At 39.3% G+C, this 21,999-nt stretch overlaps 1 protein-coding gene across 1 annotated transcript in view; it reads left to right on the plus strand.

Annotated features, from left to right (window-relative positions):
* LOC110836095 (SRY-box transcription factor sox21b) overlaps positions 1-21,999 on the plus strand; it is a 103,342-nt gene that overhangs the window by 39,492 nt on the left and 41,851 nt on the right. The window lies entirely within an intron of this gene.

Consider the following 21,999-nt stretch of genomic DNA (forward strand, 5'->3'; position numbering starts at 1 on the left):
TATATAAATGCCAATTTAATGGTGTTTATATGCGTTTACAGGGGACCTACTTACATGGGCGGGTTCCTTAAAATTACGTAACACGTGTGGCTCGGCTAGAAATTAATAATGTTGTTCTCCTGTATCGATATATTTTGAGCGATATTTTTGAGTATAAACTATTTCAGATTTATATTCTAAGGTGGACTAGTGTGTATTAGTTCTTAATAATTGTGATAGTGTCACATCTAAAAATTAGAAAGTTTGGTTAAATTTTCGCTTCATGTTTTAAGAAATTCATATAGGAGATGCGATGAAGAGGGATTCAGAGGCACGTCGAGGTGAGAAGAGCTGCAGACAGGGGGAAGGGGGGCGAATAGGATGAGGGATTAAGGCATGAAAGAAATAATTTTCCGTTGCCTTTCAACTGGCTTTTTACACCAGTTCCTATTCATAATTTCTGAGAATTGGTATTTGAGATATGATCCAATTGACAATGTCAAGAAAACAGTCTTTTCAAAGCAAAATACGAAAAATATTGATAAATGAGACGTCTGGAATTCAGAATTGAATCAGATCATAAACTGGATGAAGGATCCTGCAATTTGGAGGCATTTACCAGTCTCTAGAAACCTATATATATATATTATGTATGATATTATATAGACTTACTGTATAATTTTATGAATGAATTTTAACACCTTTAAGTATGTTTTTTAAAATAAGTTTTAGAGGAAGTAGTGTTCTGTGGGGCCCCCTTTAATTTCTAAAACAGAATGCAGTGATAATTTTCGTTATTCTAAAAGATTTCTTTTCTTTATCATCTAGATAAACCATTCGCGAAGGGTAGGCCCACGTCAACGCTGTGATATTTGGGTAGCAATTTGCCAGATATTTTAGAGACGAGATAAGTTGACTGCGTCCATATTGTACTATAGCAGTTCTGTAAGATTCAAGAACAATGTTTTAAGTTACATTCTTTATACATTCACGAAATATTTATAGTGAATCTAATTTTCTAACTTATTAAACTAGCGTAGTCTAGCCTTAAAATGAAAATTTTAATCAAGCATAATGAGATGGATGAGGCATGTATTGAGAATTTAGAAGATAAGAAATGCATACAAAATTTTGGTTGGGAGGCCCTAAGAGAAGATACCATTCTGAAGACCTAGGTAGAGATAGGAGGATATTACAACGGAGGTTAGGGAGGAAAAGTACAGGGGAGTGTGGATTCGACTCATCTGTCTCCGAATAGGGGCCGGTAGCAAGCATTGTGATGATCTTTGGGTTCCATAAAGCAGGATAATTTATTAACCAACTAAGCGAGTACAGGCTTCTCAAATAAGTCTATTTACTCTAAGTAATTAATTTGTATCTTATATGCGTCATGTTTGTGTTTGATTAAATATATTTATTTTGTACAGTCTATACACAAACGTTTGATGTTTATTGGTGTTGTAAAAATTATATAATATTAAAACATTTTATTATATTAGCGCTCTTAATCGTAAATACGATTTTACATTATATTTTTTAGCGCTTTTATTAAAACGACATGTTTCGACGGGTAATACCGTCGTCTTCAGGTTTTTATCAATTTAAAATATTTTAAAAACTATTAGATATTTGATGCAATATATTATAATGATCCGTAGTTCTGTTTGTAGCTTTCCATTTTCATGGTGTTGTTTATTGTAGTCAGACGTTATATTTATCTGTGGAATTAATGTTTAATTATTTTCTTGGAATGAGTATGAATTTACATAGGAAATAAATAAATAATCGTATAAATATCTATTAAAAATATCTATTAAGAGCGCTAATATAATATTTTACATAATAAAATGTTTTAATATTATATAATTTTTACAACACCAATAAACATCAAACGTTTGTGTGTAGACTGTACAAAATAAATATATCTAAGTAATTAGTCATATATAGAAATGAAATTACTTTTATACTGAATTTATAGAAATCTAAGGTCTAAGACACAACTTCCTTCAGACGTTTATTCGCATTTTTTCCTGGTTATGACCTCGAGGCGTCGGTGTAAAAATAACAATTCATAATTAGAAACAATACGTACATCATGTTGTTAACAGCTGTGTTACAGGTCTCAATAAATAACATTAATATTACGTTACGTAACGCCGTCAAATGGCAGACTGACATTTAAGTGGTATTGCGAAATATCTGACTCCCACACATTTATGTAATTAATTTTCCTTTGATCCTAGCACAACAACGTCTTTACTGACTGTTTATCTCGAGGGCTAGGAGAAATCAGAGTGTACTCTACGTTGGTAACACCAGGAAAGTACAGAATAATGCATTACACCATTTACGACGCTGTATCGATATGTAAGCTTACCTACGTAAGATCTAGTGAAAGGTGGTTATAGATCGATAGTAGGTTATCGAAAAAATGTAGAAACTTCAGCTGTTGTGTACCGTCCAATGATTGCATTCTGAGAAATGTATAAACGTGGGAAGAAGCGATCGTGGCCTATTAAAGCATATAGTTCAAGATATTATGCCATTTATATTATTACCATTATATTTATTATATTTACGAGGCGCGTCCTCAAAGTAAGTTTCCCTGGGGCCGTTTACAGAAACAAAACACAATTTCATGGAAATATTTATTGCAACAGATACAGCAAGTGTCCAGCTATTTTTCTACATATTCGCCACCGGAATTGGGACATTTGTCATACCGTGGGACCAACTTTTGAATACCTGTGTCGTAGAAGTCTGCCGCCTGGGATTGGAACCACTGTGTGACAACCATCTCCGCCTCTCTGTCATTCTCAAAACGCTGACGCTGACCGGACAGGAATTTCTTGAGGTGTAGGAAAAGATGGAAATCACTGGGAGCGAGGTCCGGGCTGTAGGGTGAATGATTAAACACCTCACAGCTGAACTCCTGCAGGAGACTTGCTGTCCGTCGAGCCGTGTGCGGCCTAGCGTTATCACTGACCGCACTTCACAGTCGGCGGGAGCTGGAATAAGAACCTCCATCTTCAACAGCTGCAACGATGCTACTGTGAGAACGCGGGAAGTACCGTTAGTGCATGCGCCATGCTACGTCATTGCTCTATCACGTACGCACAGTCGCTTCGCTCAATATAAGGTTTGCTAGCTGTGGGACGAGTGGGAAACTTACTTTGAGGACGCGCCTCGTATTATAAGTATTTGCTTAATGTATTATACTAAGTATTGTATATATTTACTGAAAATATTATAACTATGATATTGTTCTTATCAAACAGATCTTCTCATGCCCGAAAATTAGCGAAGTTTTTTTAACTTTCTCTAACCTCAGATTCTTTCCGTTTATTATCTTTATTAAGGACCTTACTGTTAAAATTAATTATTCCAAATTTCCCTTATTTATTATTAGCTGGTAATCTGAAAGTTTATCGAGACATAAAGTCCATTAAAGACTGTAAATCTGCAGGCTATTACTGATTTGGTACGACAGTGATGAAATTTAACATTCAGGATAATATTATTATATATTTTATGCGTAAGCGAGTATCCATTTTAACTGCTATGATAGCGATGTTTTAATTCTGTGGTCTGACTATGTAAGAGATCATGATATTATGTAAGACAGGAAATTATATTTTCTTTATCATGTTCATTGTGTATAGTCTCGGTCAGAATAGGAAGAACTTATCCGTTTAATTTATCTTCTTTAGACAGTTTAACTGTTCATGTTTTGCTTTAATTAGTTCAAAGCCAGAGCATATCTATCGCATGGATTAAATGGAATATTCTTAAACGACCGACTACTATAATATATATAATATGCAAAGAAAACTTACTAGTTTAATGTTTTACGTAATTATAATTTAATACTGAGGCATTCAAACCTCAACCTCTTATTCCAGACGACCACATTTGGATGCTTTATTTCTTATTTATGTTTTCAAGGACAAAATCAATTGCCATACCATTATGAACGCTACATGACAAATAATGGAATTTTACCTTCAGTGTGAGCAGTGCAAAGTCCTTCATCTGGGCACGTCATTGCTGCAAATGACACGCAGATATCTGGACGTTTATGATATAAACAGTGCCACCTTTGAGGATGCTTCCTCGATACGAGGAAGTGGTTAGTTTGATTATACGTATCTATGTTTTTTTTATTTATTTTTGCGTAATGTATATTTATATTTATTAGTGTTTACCTGTCATAAGGTCTTTGCTATTAGCAAACACTAACTAACTAACTAGATGGCTTACGGAACCCGAAGGTTCATCACCGAATTAACCAAAGCCCTCCACCGGACCCTGTCCTGGGCCAACAAAATCCAGTCTCCTTCAACTCCTGTCTCCCATAGATCCCGCCTGACATCCTCACATCTACGTCTAGGTCTCCCCAGCGGTCTCTTCCCCTCAGGCTTCCCAACCAGTACCCGGTGCACACCTCTTGTCCCATCCATGCGCGCTACGTGCCCCGCCTATCTCAAATGAACTTAATTATTATCTTAGTAATATATTGTAGAAAAGTTACTATTTCAAGATTGTATTCCGATACACTTTGGAGTGACTGAAGAAAATCACTAACGTTTCAATGAAATTCCAGGTTTTCGTAGCAGTGAGTGTAAAGACAAATGTCGTCTGGAATGTTGTACCGTGCAGTTTGGTAGAAAGTTACCGAATTTTCAGAGATAGTTGCTGCCTCCATCACCAGGGCGATTATGGAAACAGAAATCACCTCTGAAACGTCGGTAAACTTTCCGCCGGACTAAACATTAGCAAATTGAAAACAGAGCAGGAATATATATATATATATATATATATATATATATATATATATATAGATCCAGATCAGTATCTAAGACCACGTTTATAAAACATTGGAAATAATTCGGATGAATGTTTATGGTAAGGCCTATATTCAGGCCTAAGAAATATAAGACTACATATGGAATTTAAAAATAACTTAAGAACATTTTTGTGTTGTAACCTCGCCTAGACTACACTATTACAAACATGAGGTTGAGTTAGGCAGTGTGTGTAGAAAGCATGGAGAGACAAAACATTGTTAGACCTATATTTAAGTCGAAAAGAAAAAAATGGACTCTGAAAAGTTCCTGAAAATGTAATATTGACACGAATTATAGTAAATAGACTTTGAGATTGTGACTGAACTGCTTTTTGCCAATCTTCAGTTATTTATGAAATTTTTATTTTGTATATAATTTTTAGTATTATAACATGATTTATTGAATTTTATCTAGGAATTATGATAGGTCTTGCAGTTCTATAACTGGAGAAAATTTCTTGGACAGTTCAGTGACTGTAAACGTCCTTACAAAGATTTTTAATTTTTTTATATCGACGAATTTTTCAAATTTTAAATTAATATTAAAGTATTTCGTAATCACTTAGTTTAGCAAATTGCAATTTAAAAGTGCATATATTGCTACAGACATCAACTCCATTTCATACTTTAAGGAATCGTGTTCATTACTGTTACCGGGCAGCTGTTGTATCTTACGTGAGGAGTTTTGTGTGTGTGTATACAAGCTCTTATAACATTTCGGTAAAGTTCTGTTCAATGAATGACGTGCAGATTTGTGCATTCTGTGATTTTGCTTACCTTATATTTTTAAATGAGGAACTAAACCAACACAGACTATCAATTATGAATACCAGACATTCTAATCGTGCACATATAAGTAAATGTTATATCTGATTCAGTGCTAAAAATCATAGTTTGAACAAGAATAGAGATATTCAGATTTCAAGACGTCTCTGCACGTGCTTATACCTTGATAATATTTTGTAAATTATCTGTTAATATTCTCAACATATACACACAGTGGTCACACATTAATCGTATAACGTTTTACTGAGTGTTTGGACTCAATAGTTCGTACATATTCTGGAAGCCCAGGACTCTAATCTTCTATCGGAGGTGAATTATCATCATTACTTCTAGACAGATGCTGTATTGTTATCTTAAAACAGGCCAAAATCGCTTTCCTTTACAGTTATCCACCTATTCAACACTATTTCCTATCCTATCGAGCTAAAAATTCTCAAGGCTCGTAAGATAGAAAACAGAAATGAAGTCATACATCACACCAGTCCCTGAAGATTATGGCAGAAACATGGGAAATTCATTTAACAAGCATGAATTCGACAAAATGTTAATCTTTGAAAGTCGGTGTCCAGGGGTCAGCATTCCCGCCGTGCATTCGGTTGGTCTTTGCTTCAAATTTCAGTCCATCTACGCAAATTCTGGGACAATACCATGAATTAGATCACAACCACATTCTTCCACAATGGTTCCAGCTCATTAATCACATCATTCGACGATAATCTCAGCTAATAACAGTATCGTTAAAAATAAGAATGTGAGTATTTTGAAGAAATTAATTGATCTGCAATTAAATATTGGATTATTGTTGAAAATTTATGAAATTTTATGATTCTTCAAAGGGGTATCAGTAGAAAAATCTAGGTAGAAGAATAATGTTAAATGATGCCTTAAATAAATGTGATGTGAGGGCGTTGGCTAGATGCAATTGGATCATAACATGGTCCTCTGAAGGATTCCTGTGAACAGGTAATGTAAGTTCCTAGGTATTATATAATGGGGGGGGGGGAGTTTCTTGATCAACTGAAGATTATCAGTTTTTAAGAACTATGTACGAGGCCCGTCCCAAAAGTAAGTTTCCCTGGGGCAGTTTATAGAAACAAAACACAATTTCATGGAAATATTTATTGCAACAGATACAGCAAGTGCCCAGCTATTTTTCAACATATTCGCCACCGGAATTGAGACATTGGTCATACCGTGGGACCAACTTTTAATACCTGTGTCGTAGAAGTCTGCCGCCTGGGATTGGAACCACTGTGTGACAACCATCTCCGCCTCTCTGTCATTCTCAAAACGCTGACGCTGACCGGACAGGAATTTCTTGAGGTGTAGAAAAAGATGGCAATCACTGGGAGCGAGGTCCGGGCTGTAGGGTGAATGATTAAACACCTCCCAGCTGAACTCCTGCAGGAGACTTGCTGTCCGTCGAGCCGTGTGCGGCCTAGCGTTATCACTGACCGCACTTCACAGTCGGCGGGAGCTGGAATAAGAACCTCCATCTTCAACAGCTGCAACGATGCTACTGTGAGAACTCGGGAAGTACCGTTAGTGCATGCGCCATGCTACGTCATTGCTCTATCACGTACGCACAGTCGCTTCGCGCAATATAAGGTTTGCTAGCTGTGGGACGAGTGGGAAACTTACTTTTGGGACGCGCCTCGTATAATGGTTGGTTCATTACACTGCAACTGTCTTGGACGTTGCGCAGTGCCTAGGCTATGCCCGTCGTTAAGTGAGCTGATTCAGGTGAATGGGTGTCACTACAAAGACTCTCCTTAGATCCTAATATCCGATAGCAGCGGCACGGTTGGGCTAGAACCGGAAACTCCAGAATTCTAATCATGTCTTGTAAGAACCCCCGCGATCCGATGATTAAGCTCACCGTATTAGTATTCAAAGGATTCCTGCTTCTGGGTTTTGCGCCATGCAGCATTTTAGTTGTGTAACAACGTTTCGAAGAAATTTAGTACCTACATCTTCAGGGCTGAAATCCTACAATACCGATTTCGATCTCGAACGTTGCTACCAATATAACAAATAAAAATACAAACGTATCAATAGTTTTAACCAATCACTTGAAGAGAGAATTAAGACCAACTGCTGAAATATTAAATGCACCTCAGATAATGGACGGTGTTCAGTAACAAACTACGTGTTGTAGATTAGATCCGAAACTAATACAAATGTATCTTGACATATTAAAGCTAAGAAATTAGTATGTAACTTTGAAACTTGAGCAGTTAGTCATCCGTGTTTCTATGCAAGTGTCCCTCACTGACACTGTTGCGGCAGAATACTTTTTAAAACTTGAAGTTAAATATCGTTAAATAATACCTTAGAATTCAGTCCGTACCGCAAAGAAAACACAAAACTATGTCATTACATAAACTGATTAATGTTGTTTAATGAAATAATCTCTGTTTACAGTGAAAATCATACGAAACCCATTATACTGACTGTTGAAGCAAGTTGGACATACAGATACCACCTGGGTTTAAAGGGTTAATATAAAGACCGCCACTGGGTGATTCCGAGACAGTTTCATCTACATCTCATCCTCACAACTCTTCTGATCTCCTCTTTAATGACGTATTTGCTTATAATTCTTACCAAGTAATGTAGCTAAAGAGGTCACGAATGTGATTTGCAATCAGAAGTCGGTGTCCTGTCTGAAATATTTAGCATATGACTGTCTTCTGGGGCGTTGCATCTTATATAATTATAACAAGGACGTAAGATAATCAAAACTAAACAAGATTACAGTTTATGGCGGGCCAAAGGTTACGAATTTTTAAATGAAATCTAAACGTTATACTCTTAAGATGTTTAAGAAGCTCACTTAAGCACATTTTTAAACAGTTAGCAAGCCTTCACGAAATTCAAACCAGCTTTTGCTGTATTTTAACATTTTTAAAAGACCAACTTCATTTGATTCATATGTCTCAAGTAAGATGTAAACAAATTAAAAAATGTGTATGTAGCTTAACAGGTGCGAAACATTCACTAGATTTTGATCCTTGGCTTTTGTGTTTGACCGGCGAATTCCTCACTCACTTACCTCGGCTTTCAGAAATGCACGCAGGTCTTAATATAAAGCACCCGTTATTGTTGCCCGATTTTGACCAAGACTGAAATGTCTCGACAGATTTTTAGCAAGGTCCCGAATACAAAATTTCATTTAATTCCGTTCAGCCGTTCTAGGCTTGTTTCTGACATACAGACAGATCAAAACAGAATTTCACAAAAGTCGCTGGATGCAGTTAGGCCTGTACCTCTTGAAGGAGTCACCGCTACTCACAAGATCAGAAATCATGACCGCTTAACACCAACCGCAGTTTCTGGGTGAGGGCTAACTTAGGGAGATACTCACTTAGACTCTTGACTACCCCAACGGTAGATTTAAATCTCATATTTCTGATACACCGCCACGGTGGTCTAGCGGTTAAAGCGCTGGCCTTGTAATCCTGGGGTCTCGGGTTCGATTCCCGGCGGTGCCCGAATTTATAACTTGTGTTGGGCAAGGCCGTGGTCTAGGCAACACGGAGTTTCCCTCCGGGGGCTTCCCCGGTTTCTCCGTGGCATCCCAACGATTACTCCATTCACACACAGAAGAAGGCAATGGCAAACCACTCCTGGATCATCTGCCAAGAACGTATATGAACAGGTCCCAGTCCGAGAAAAGGATGGAAGGATCCTGTTCATATGGACCTGTCGTCAGACAGAACACTAAATAAATAAATAGTCTAGCGGTTAGAACGCTGGCCTTGTTATCCTGGGGTCTCGGGTTCGATTACCGGCGGTGCCCGAATTTATAACTTGTGTTGGGCAAGGCCGTGGTCTAGGCAACACGGAGTTTTCCTCCGGGGGCTTCCCCGGTTTCTCCGTGGCATCCCAACAATTACTCCATTCACACACAGAAGAAGGCAATGGCAAACCACTTCTGGATCATCTGCCAAGAACGTATATGAACAGGTCCCAGTACGAGAAAAGGATGGAAGGATCCTGTTCATATGGACCTGTCGTCAGACAGAACACTAAATAATAATATTTCTGATACATGTGTCGCGACTTGAAAAGGCTGAGACCCTTCGGCTTGTGGCATCAAAATGACGGCGAATCTGTATCTGCAACGCTCTTCCACATGTGTATTCTAATTCGTTTTGACTCTGAGTAAATTGTTAACGGTAATTTTTTTGTATTTATATGATTCGCCACTAACCAGAATTCGTATTCTTAATTTCATACTATTAAAATATCAAACATGGCGACGTTGCAAACTTCTCAGCTGAAAACAATAAAACACTTTCAAATCTTAGAATTACCTTAATTTTCTTTCGATAAAATCTCAATGTACCTAAGTTTTATGAAGGTGTCCCCCACGCCCCTTCGGTTTGTTGAAGTCATAATAAAAAACGTGTTTTTTTTAATGAACTTTCACCGACTTCTTGTAACTTACAGGAGGCAGTTCTGTCACTTCGTGTTATGAAGTACGTAACTAGATGGCTCCAGGCAACGACAGGTTACACAGCTGGCTTACGCCCACGATACTAAACATGCGATTAGGCAGTGTAGGATGGCTGTCCGTGTCGGTGGATGCTGTGAGGAACAGTCAAGACACAACTTCTCTAACACCTGCGAGTATATCGGGTTCATCTCGGTCCATGGGGGGAGGGGTCTTGATAAGGGGTGCTGGGAAGAGATATTCTAGTAGTAAACGACTTTGACTCGTGATACGTTCGTAACTTCTTTTTATATATGTTATCTCCCTGTGACTGTGTTTCTGTGTGTGTGTGTGTGTCGGCATTCCCGACACGTGTTTGGAATTCCTTGGCCCATGGTTCAGCAGTTCCTATTTATAATGCAGAATTCTATACTGCGTAAATGAAGGCGTGAAGAATTAATATTAGGTAAGACTTGAGGTTATCACAGCGATGAGTAAGAAGATTTCTGTCTTCTGGGTTGTTGCGCTGTGTAGTCTGGTCGATGTTAACCAACGTTTCAGAGGTCATACTGCCTCCGTCATCAGAGTATGAAGATTTCCGTCTTCTGGGTTGTTGCGCTGTGTAGTCTGGTCGATGTTAACCAACGTTTCAGAGGTCATACTGCCTCCGTCATCAGAGTATGAAGATTTCTGTCTTCTGGGTTGTTGCGCTGTGTAGTCTGGTCGATGTTAACCAACGTTTCAGAGGTCATACTGCCTCCATTATCAGAGTATGAAGATTTCTGTCTTCTGGGTTGTTGCGCTGTGTAGTCTGGTCGATGTTAACCAACGTTTCAGAGGTCATACTGCCTCCGTCATCAGAGTATGAAGATTTCCGTCTTCTGGGTTGTTGCGCTGTGTAGTCTGGTCGATGTTAACCAACGTTTCAGAGGTCATACTGCCTCCGTCATCAGAGTATGAAGATTTCTGTCTTCTGGGTTGTTGCGCTGTGTAGTCTGGTCGATGTTAACCAACGTTTCAGAGGTCATACTGCCTCCGTCATCAGAGTATGAAGATTTCTGTCTTCTGGGTTGTTGCGCTGTGTAGTCTGGTGGATGTTAACCAACGTTTCAGAGGGCATACTGCCTCCATCATCAGGGCGATGAGTATGAATATTTCCGTCTTCTGGGTTGTTCCGCTGTGTAGTCTGGTCGATGTTAACCAACGTTTCAGAGGTCATACTGCCTCCATTATCAGAGTATGAAGATTTCTGTCTTCTGGGTTGTTGCGCTGTGTAGTCTGGTCGATGTTTACCAACGTTTCAGAGGTCATACTGCCTCCATCATCAGAGTATGAAGATTTCCGTCTTCTGGGTTGTTGCGCTGTGTAGTCTGGTCGATGTTTACCAACGTTTCAGAGGTCATACTGCCTCCGTCATCAGAGTATGAAGATATCCGTCTTCTGGGTTGTTGCGCTGTGTAGTCTGGTCGATGTTAACCAACGTTTCAGAGGTCATACAACCTCCGTCATCAGCCCTGATGACGGAGGCAGTATGACCTCTGAAACCTTGGTTAACATCGACCAGACTACACAGCGCAACAACCCAGAAGACGGAAATCTTCAATTAATATTAGCTTTCTTTCATAAGAAAACAAGGATTTTTAGTTCGAAACTTGATAACTGCTGAAGTTATGGAATTACCGTGTTCGTTAGAGAAAATTGTGAAAAATACCTGTAAGGTACCATAACATTTACAAAATGTTAAAAATTTATCTCTGAGGTGAAATTCTAAACGTGTGTGTGAACCATAGATGAAGTTGGCTGGTTGATCGCCAAGCAATGTCACACACTGAGGAGTCAATCATTTTTAATCGTCATATTTTCCTGGTGACCAAATAACGACTTTTCGTCAAGAAACTCAATTGAAGTTCACACGGCGGCTAATATGAAAATGGTCGTCTTATGGGATATTGCGCCGTGTAGTCTGGTAGATATTTACCGACGTCTCTGTTGTTTGCCATTACTGAGTTACATTTCAGGTTGTTTGAACAGGGGGTAGACCTTTGGAAAGAATATTAGCACAATTTTTCCTGAGATAACGACAATATTCTGCCTTATGTAGCAATCAGAGGATTCTTAGCCACGTTTAAGAGAATACTGGATTCCCACCTAACGTATTTGTACACAGCGAAGTTTTATATTCTGATAACCATAATAACTCCAAAATAAAAATATTTCAAAGTGTTGATGATATTCGGAAAGATAATTTAAAATAAGATGCTTCAGCAATGAGTAGAATCAATATGTACAATGATAGACAAAGAGTTACATTAAACACCACAAATAATTATTTTATTTTGGGCCCGGAAAAATCAGTACAGCCAAAGAGTGGCCCAGACAGAAATCCGACTATTTTCGCCTTTGTTTGGGAGCGATTCCTTACCCTAAAATAGCAACCTTCGATACCTGGCTACGTAAGAGAGAAGCCATTGGGTACATCGCAGTTCGAACCAGAACTGTAGAAGCGTCAATCAATATGGACCTCGACGTTTAAATAAAAGGTTCTGAGAAATCTGCTAAGAACACATCTCAAAGATGCCAACTAATCGAATTCCTCGGAAGTTTTTCGATTACTATCCAAGAGGAATAAGAGACGGGTATCGACCATAGACTAGATGGAGCGACCAATTCTACTAATCCTGGGACTGGAATGGGCCAAAAGGCCCAACCCTTTTAAATAATTTAAATAATTTAAAAGTAAAAGCGACCTCTGTGTTTATATTAGGTATCGCCTAACGATAACTAATGAGGAGAGTGCATTCTCAGTCATTACATTAGATTGAGAGGAGAAGTCAGCTTCACGTTTCGGCGGCTTTACTCCAAACACAAATATACTTGATATTATGGTGTTGATGCAAATAGAGCAGGATAACTCGATGCTGTAAAGTGTATTTTAGTTCATTTTTAATGAAATCACCGCAAACGTTAGCAGAAATTTAATGAACGCATCGCGATATTCTTCAGTAGAATTTCTGAGGTGACGTTTTGTATGTTCTAAACAGAGACGTGAGGGACTGGGGCCTGAGCGGGCCGCATTCCGTAGAGAGACTGAGGGGGAGGCCACAGGGGGTCTGCCCTGTACATGGGCCCCCCTGTGACGTCCAGGTGAGGCCCCCACGCTGTGGGTGGCACCGAAATGTTCCAACAAAACGCGCAACGGCGAGAAATTGCACCCCAAACGATATGACAGAGGCGCCCCTTTGATCGCAAGGCACAATGACAGTCATCCTTCATGTGCAACTGTCCGCTGAAGACTCGAGCAGGTGGCGGGAACCAGCCAATTAAAGACATTTTCTGTTTGTTTGCGAACATAACCTCAAAGACTCTCATCTTGTTCATGTCACTGTCACTAAAGCGGAGATTATAAAGATGGCGTCCTTCTATAGTGTAGCACCGTGTAGTCTGTTAGAAGTTCAAAAACGCCGGTAAACTTCTAACAGAATTCAACCATTTTTACATTACTATTATCCAATTTGCACCTCCAGATTATTCAAAATTTCATATCCTACTTAAAAGGAGGAATTACCTTGTCGCACTGTCTTATTCACCTTTACCTACCCCTGACAGGGGCACAAGATTTTCTTATAGCCTCCGTTTCGCTGCCCACCCAGCCTCCTATCCAATGGGTACTGGGATCCTTTTCCGCGGTGGTAAAACTCAGTCAGAGCGTGATGCTGATCACTTACCCCCATCTAGTGCCAAGGTTCAGAATGAGTAGGAGCTATACGTTCTCTCCTCCCCCAAGCGCCTACATGGCGCTTAACGGGTCGTCTTTGTTGTTTCTTTAACATTTTATAACAGTGATACTTTTTGTATTACGTATTAATAAAATTCAGTGTAAATTTATCTGAACACCGTCTTCTTCCTCACTACATTGACTTCTGTCATTGCAACTATTATCATCATACGAGGTGCGATCGGAAAGTTTCCAGACTGCGCGTATAAAAACCCGTACACTTATCTCAGGTATTAAATTCATCCATCACCCTCGAAGTAGTACCCCTGAGAGTGAACACAACGATTCCAGCGCCGCTGCCAAGCCTGGAAGCATCCCTGGAAATCTTTCTTTGTCAGCCTGTCAAGCACCATCTGCGATTCTGCCTGAATCTCTTCTATCGTCTCAAATCTCCTTCCCTTTAGCTGAATTTTCATCTTTGGGAAGAGGAAGAAGTCACACGGAGCTAAGGAGGGTGCGGGATGACGGCCATGGTGTTTGAGGCCAAAAACTGCCGAACTTTGAGGGCGGTGTGCGCTGGCGCGTTGTCATGATGCGTCGCATGTGGAGTTCTTCCTTTAGAATCAGCTGACAGGTCCCATAGCCTATCCCAACAATGTCGCACAAGTCGTTGATGGTACGACGTCGATCTTCGTAAATGGCCTGCCGAATCTTCGTAACATTTTCGGGCATTGTGCTCGAAGATGGTCGTCCAGAACGCTCGTCATCATCGATAGAGGTTCGGCCATTTTTAAAACGTGAATTCCACACAAAAGTTTGTGCACGACCCATTGCAGACTCCCCAAATGCTTGCTTTAGCATTTCATAGGTTTCCGTAGCCGTTTTGGCGAGTCTTTGGCAAGAGATTCAGGCAGAATCGCAGATGGTGCTTGACAGGCTGACAAAGAAAGATTTCCAGGGATGCTTCCAGGCTTGGCAGCGGCGCTGGGATCGTTGTGTTCACTCCCAGGGGAACTACTTCGAAGGTGATGGATGAATTTAATACCTGAGATAAGTGTACGGGTTTTTATACGCGCAGTCTGGAAACCTTCCGATCGCACCTCGTATACTATTTAGCAGTTTACAAAAACTGAGCGAATTTTTAAATATGTCAGTAATTTTCGTTCTAAGGATTGAAATAATACAAACGAGAATTCTCAGTCCCTGTAAATATGTTCAAAGTATTGTGACCACTACATTAACTCGACGTTACATAGACTGAGCTATTGGCAAGGCGTCGTTGAATAACCCATAAATAAATAAACTACGTTAACACATTGTGAAATGGGGTTACACAATGCCGCCTTCATTTTATGAAACGCTCCATACCGCATTGCTAACCAGCTACACGCTGGTCCACTTTTCAGCTTGTTGCCTCGAGGTTGGTTGATCTGTTCATCACGATGAAACACGAATAGCAGGCTGGCACTTGCTTCGGGATAGTTGCCTGCTTTTCGTTCTGTCGAGTTGACATTTAAAATGCAAATTAGATGGCCATGTATGGATGAGACTATATTTCTTTACTCTAGCACATAGCTTCGAGAACAAACATATTTGGGGCTGGCATAAATTTCTAACCTTACATTTGTCTCAAAAGCCGTACACACAGCACAGAAGCTTTTGAAGTGAGGTCCCGTTTAATCTTCAGTTCTATATTTTACTTCTTATGACTGTTCATCTCTGTTCATCAGTATACTTACCCGTCTACCTAACAAATCCACAAACTATTCATCCATCAATCAATTAATCAATCTATTAACTACCTGACTACCAACTTTTATAATTACCTCTATGAGTCATATTTCGTGGTTTACATAGGCGCAAATATCTTGAGTCACTGTTGCTCCTCAAAAAATAATAAACAGAGAGGTAACACCCACTAACCTTCCTCCTTTCTCTCTGACTGCCCGCGATATCTATACACGAAATAATTACCCTTATCAGTTACCAGTCCATTACCAAACTGATTAGCTTTGTATTCTAAATATATTGTTTACCTGAAATAGACCGCCACTGTGGTCTAGCTGTTAGAACGCTGGCCTTGCAATCCTGGGGTCTCGGGTTCGATTCCCGGCGGTGCCCGAATTTATAACTTGTGCCGTGGTCTAGGCAACACGGAGTTTTCCTCCGGGGGCTTCCCCGGTTTCTCCGTGGCATCCCAACAATTACTCCATTCACACACAGAAGAAGGCAATGGCAAACCACTTCTGGATCATCTGCCAAGAACGTATATGAACAGGTCCCAGTCCGAGAAAAGGATGGAAGGATCCTGTTCATATGGACCTGTCGTCAGACAGAACACTAAATAAATATATAAATACCTGAAATAGGCCGTTCTTCACATTTGTTCTTAAAATAAACTGTACTGTAACAATTAAAATTTTTACACCAAAGGATAAGCTATCACACATTTCTATTAAATGTCCACTTCATGGTTGTGATTATGTGTAATGTAACCGTTCCAGGGCTTTCAGCTAGAATCCCGGAAGGTAAACATAGAGCACAGTTGTCTTGAAACCTGCAGTACACTAAGCGAGTTTTTCTGTGACATTCAATAAATGCAAAAACTAATATCAAATTCGATAGAGTCAGGTTTTGAGCCTGCAAGTACTGGAACGAAACGCTCGACCTTAATACTGACAGCCATTACGTAAGTGGAAAAAGGCAAAGTTGAAGTTGGTTGCGTATCAGTCGCAAAATTACGCCCTTTAAGCCACGAAAGGACTTCATCCCAACCCTTTCTTTGCGGATATAAACAAAATTAAATCTCCAGAATAAGGGTCTAAACCCCACTATCCCACTACCCTGCACGTTCTGAACTGCCATCATTGTCTGGTCTCTGCTGTTCGGATTTGCTGTGACCTTGAAACATGAAAACTTCGTGTTGGCTGCTGGGATCAAATCTGTCCCATGGACTGAAGCGACGGACTCTTAGATTTGGGGTAGACGTGATTGGTAGAAACAGTATAAAGTTTACCACCACATATTTAAGAGATTTATAAAGAAGTTTGGTTTAGGGAAATCCAGTTAAGACAAAGAATAGAATCTTTCTTGAAAAGTTGATATTCGGTCAGATTATAAAAGAAATTCATGTAAAACCTTAAGTTACGTGTTCACGACAGCCCCCACCGGACCCTTTCTTGAACCAGTTAAACTTCACACTTTTATCTTAAAGAACCATTTTAATACTATATTTAACTTTAAGCCTAGGTCACCCAGGTCCCTTAAATAGGGTAAGGTTGCTCAAGTCGTACCCCTTAAGGAAAAAAACCGTATAAAACTTAGGATTTATCAAATAAATATAAATTAAATGTGTTATTCAAAACTTGTGTTAATATTGTTGTTATTTATTATAACGAAATTAGAAAATCTATATGCTTTCACGTAAAATAAAGTAAATCTTTAAAAACATACATCGGTACGACTAAAGTAACCGGTTTCCTAAGTCGTACCACCTATAGCCTAAGTCGTACCTAAGAATTCAATTAAGCAACAATAATAATTAAAACGTATTTTTTATTAATCTGTTTACATGACACATAGGTATTCAGTTAGTACAAACATCACATACAAATTTTTTTGTTTTTTTGTCAACTCCAGCGCATACATCGTGCACCCATGATTTGGATTTCAAGCATTGAATCATGTTTTCCTCCCGATCTTCCCCACAAATAAAACATAACCAATCGCTTTTCTTCTTTTTAATTTTTAATGCCAATTCCTTTTTATTAATTACTGCGTTTCTTTTATTTGCCGCATTTTTTATGTTTTCTTTATTCTGCGTTGACGTTATTTCGACTGACGAGGTACAGCATTCACGGAACTCTTTGCTTTGGTTTATTATTGGAATAGGAGCTAAAATATTTGATTGCAGTTTTATTTGGTTTATAGGCGCGTCCGTTTCTTCCTCATGGATTTCTTTACTTTCTTGTGTAACCACTGCAGAAAGCTCTTCTTACCAGTACGACTTAGGAATCTCATATGGGTACGACTTAAGACACGGCACAAGTTAAATTTAACAGTAAACATAACCTAACATTGAATACAATTAATAAGATTTCGTTTCGACCAAACGATTATGTAAATTCTACTGAATTTATATTTAATAAGGAACATAATTTTATCAATAATTTACTTGCAAGATTAACTACCAAACATATGCAGAAAATTATAAGAAAATTGAAATAAACTTACTTGATGACAGGATTTATAACGAGACTGGTTTATGGCAGATAATAATACGTAAAGCAACTTGGTTGACTCAGATGTATATTTGGTTGCCGTTGTATGTGCTGTTGTCGTCGTAGTTCGTTCAAAATTCAAGTGGTACGACTTAAGCACTGGTACGACTTGAGCAACCTTACCCTACAAGGTTTCACTACTCAAACTTTGTATATATTTCTGAATTCCCTGAGTGTTGGTGTTATTCTCCTTGATTTGATTGCCCTGTTAATAAAGATCCCGATTTGAGAAGATCTTCATTTTCCATTCTCTTGTTACTTTCTTCTCCTCAGTTCCAAATAAATTTTGATTTGAAACACCGTTGATCTATATTCTTTACATAAGAAAAATACCAAGTTTTGATCCAAATAAAATGGTAAAATTATCTTTGTGTAGTTTTGTGTATTTTATTGTTAGGTTCTTAAAATATAAATTGAAATATATATTATTCTGAAGGGAATGATAAATTTTTAAAATTTATTTAAGAACCGGTAACGATCCGCTGTCCAGTGTCTGTGAAATGTAGCGTTGTCTGTCATTGCATGCGAACACCTCGATATGAGTTGCATCACAGAGCGTGCAGAAAATGTCGAGGCAACAGAGTACCTGTATACACAGATCTGCACTTTGCGTGGTCAGGACCTGTAAATTAACCAGCGTACAATAATATATGTCGGTTTGTATGTGGTGGCCGAGGGGGTGGTTTGTATTCGGTTGACAGCTCCAGGGTGACGGGGCTTAACGTTAACGAACTTTGATGCATGAGAAACGCTCATCAGCACGAAGTTAAGATTTAAAACACTGCGTAATTAAGATTGCCACTGTCTTGCTAACACTTTCAAAGAGATAACGGGAATAAGACACGGGACTTCCAGAGTTTTAATCTCCGTTTAGTGATGCGTTCAGCATGCAAACTCTTTTATGTCAGGCCAATTTGTATGCTATGTCCATCTAATCGGCGTGCTTTTAAAGTAGACCTATATTTCTTCTCTAAACGTTAAGAAGTTTTTTAACTCTCATAGTGCAGAGATTAATGAAATAGCTTGCTGCTCAAAGGGTCCCAGATTCGATCCCATTATCGGTACTAAAGAAATTAAATGAACGTGTGACGGGAAATATCGAAATTATAAAATGTTGTATATTTCAAATGTACCTCGAGCAATGACAAGTGTCAAACATAATATTCACTTCTCAGCGTTGATTCTGTTACATTCAGTTTACTAAGTTAAGAGTTAATTTTAATATTATCCTTCCACTTCTCTTTTATTTTCCAAATGGATATTTATAAAGAAGTTTTCCCATAAAACTCTGGACGCAGTCCTACATTTACCACCTTACCAACACACCCAACCGATGGCAGAAACGTGTTTCTCTATTCTAACAACATTTCATGACATTGCAAGTCACAGATTTCATCATTCTATACTTTCTTAAATCATTCATTTTAATCATCCTAGTACCAGATATGTTCACAAGAGCTTTATTTTCAACCACGTGTCATTTGTATTCTCCCCCAAAATCAAGAGCACGTTGACACCCGTTCAAAGGCTTGGCAAAATTATAATATGTACAGAGCGTTCTCCTTCCACAATGAAACTTAATTGTTATTTGAAACAGGTGACTCTCGTGGATCGTCGCGTATGTCTAAAATGCGTGAAACGAAAGATATAACACGCCCGAGAACTATCTGAGCGATGCACCATGAGCGAACTTCATTTGTTTTTCCCGGTGTCAAAATGGCGGGGCGAGCGAGTGAAACTGCGCGCGCACATCAGTGAGGCCGTTCTGTAGCGTCTACTGTAGCCGCGGACAGGACAGTGTTGCCCCTCATTATAAAACGGGATATGCATAAAGACAGGTAGCGAAATCGAGAAACGCAATAATCACCTATATTTAAATTGTTCAAATTATTTGTGTGTCAGATTTTTTTTTGTAATGTTAATAAACGTCGCCATAGACTGATTTACTAACAAGTGTAAGTCGCTATAGTAAATCAATAGTTTAAACGAAAAATAACTTTTGAAGCATCAGTGTGGAGAAAAGAATTATTTTCATAGTTGTAACCATAAACGAACTCGCTACGTGGGGCGTAGTCGAGTCGTTAGCAGTATTCCTGCTTTTCATTCGGCAGTTCCTGGGTTCAGATCTCGGCTAGAGACCAGCTGTCCCGACTGAAGTACTGATCGAGTTCCTCCGTTATTATATTATTATTATTATTTATTGTTCTGTCTAAGGACAGGTCCATATGAACAGGATCCTTCCATCCTTTTCTCGGACTGGGACCTGTTCATATACGTTCTTGGCAGATGATCCAGAAGTGGTTTGCCATTGCCTTCTTCTGTGTGTGAATGGAGTAATTGTTGGGATGCCACGGAGAAACCGGGGAAGCCCCCGGAGGAAAACTCCGTGTTGCCTAGACCACGGCCTTGCCCAACACAAGTTATAAATTCGGGCACCGCCGGGAATCGAACCCGAGACCCCCAGGATTACAAGGCCAGCGTTCTAACCGCTAGACCACCTCATCTTATTATTATTTAGTGTTCTGTCTGACGACAGGTCCATATGAACAGGATCCTTCCATCCTTTTCTCGGACTGGGGCCTGTTCATATACATTCTTAGCAGATGATCCAGAAGTGGTTTGCCATTGCCTTCTTCTGTGTGTGAATGGAGTAATTGTTGGGATGCCACGGAGAAACCGGGGAAGCCCCTGGAGGAAAACTCCGTGTTGCCTAGACCACTCCGTACCTTTACGCAAATGTGGGAACAATACCTCTCACAACGCCACGACCACTTCCTTCTTAATCCTTTGTTTGTAAGCTGATCATCCCATTTTTTCATGCATAGTCTGAGCTACTGACGACATTATTAAATAATAAATAAATAAAATTCATGAAGCAGATTTGTCTTTGAGAAGCTAATAGTTGCTCAGGTGATTAAGAACTCATGGCCTGTTATGTAAACGTGAATGCAAATTCAGTTTTTACAGGCGCCCCAATTATTTCCCACAAGCAGTGAGAGTATTTAGTAGCAGCAGAGTAGATTTAGCCGTTTGATGCAAATCAAAACAAGGACGTAAGACTCTGGATAACAGAGTTTTGCTCAGACCAGTAGACGATCAATGACGGATTGGCTTACCTGGAGTTGTACCACATCTCAGTCTCTGTTAATGTGTGCAAGTACTGTTATCAGAGTTCCTGTCATGATAAGGAACACGTTTCTTGACTTCCGGCTTTATGATAGTTGTCAATAACAACAATGTTAGTACCATGACAACCGGTCAACTGAAGACGTCAGTACCATTGTGAGAAACCTTTAGAGAATCATTATCTATTCTTAACCATTTTCCTTATCTTGTTGTTGATAGACTAAGCATGACACCAGCACAGAACAGCCGACACTCAAAGGGAGGCCTGTAGTGAGAGCAGAAGATTGTTGGAACTGCGTGAGGATCGCGACCAATGGCGGGACCTTGTCGCCCTGTCGGTTCCGGTCGCACAGTGTTTGTTAATTATCCGCATATATAGGCTCTGTAGCTATCAACAGTTGTTTCGCTTAGAAAATACTTTTGTACTTTGGTGCTGATGAACTTAAATATTTGGTGAACGGAAGAGGTCACTCGCTCTCGAGATATCATTGACCTTGGAAACTTAATATTTGCCAGACCGGCGTACATTTTGACATTGTCATTTGGTTCGGTTTATTTTATACCAGTTCAACTTCAAGACTCGTGCAAGGAGTCAGGAGACTTTACATTACAATTCCTTGTACATTATAATTGGCTTCGTATCGTCCTCTATACGTTACGTGAATCTTTCCTGTAAGTGCCTTTTTGCTCCAGTCACGTGTAGGATTTGAGGTTCTCACGGCTGTGAGTCTGAAGATGGCAGTTTTCTGGGCTGTAGCGCCGTTTAATCTGGTAGAAGTTTACAGACGTTTCAAAGGTAATTACCTCTATCATAAGGGTGATGAAGGAG

This window comes from Zootermopsis nevadensis, unplaced genomic scaffold (genome assembly GCF_977971745.1).
Source record: "Zootermopsis nevadensis isolate Lab colony 2312 unplaced genomic scaffold, Znev_1.0 Znev_ptg000021l, whole genome shotgun sequence".
In the NCBI taxonomy this organism is placed as follows: domain Eukaryota; kingdom Metazoa; phylum Arthropoda; class Insecta; order Blattodea; family Termopsidae; genus Zootermopsis; species Zootermopsis nevadensis.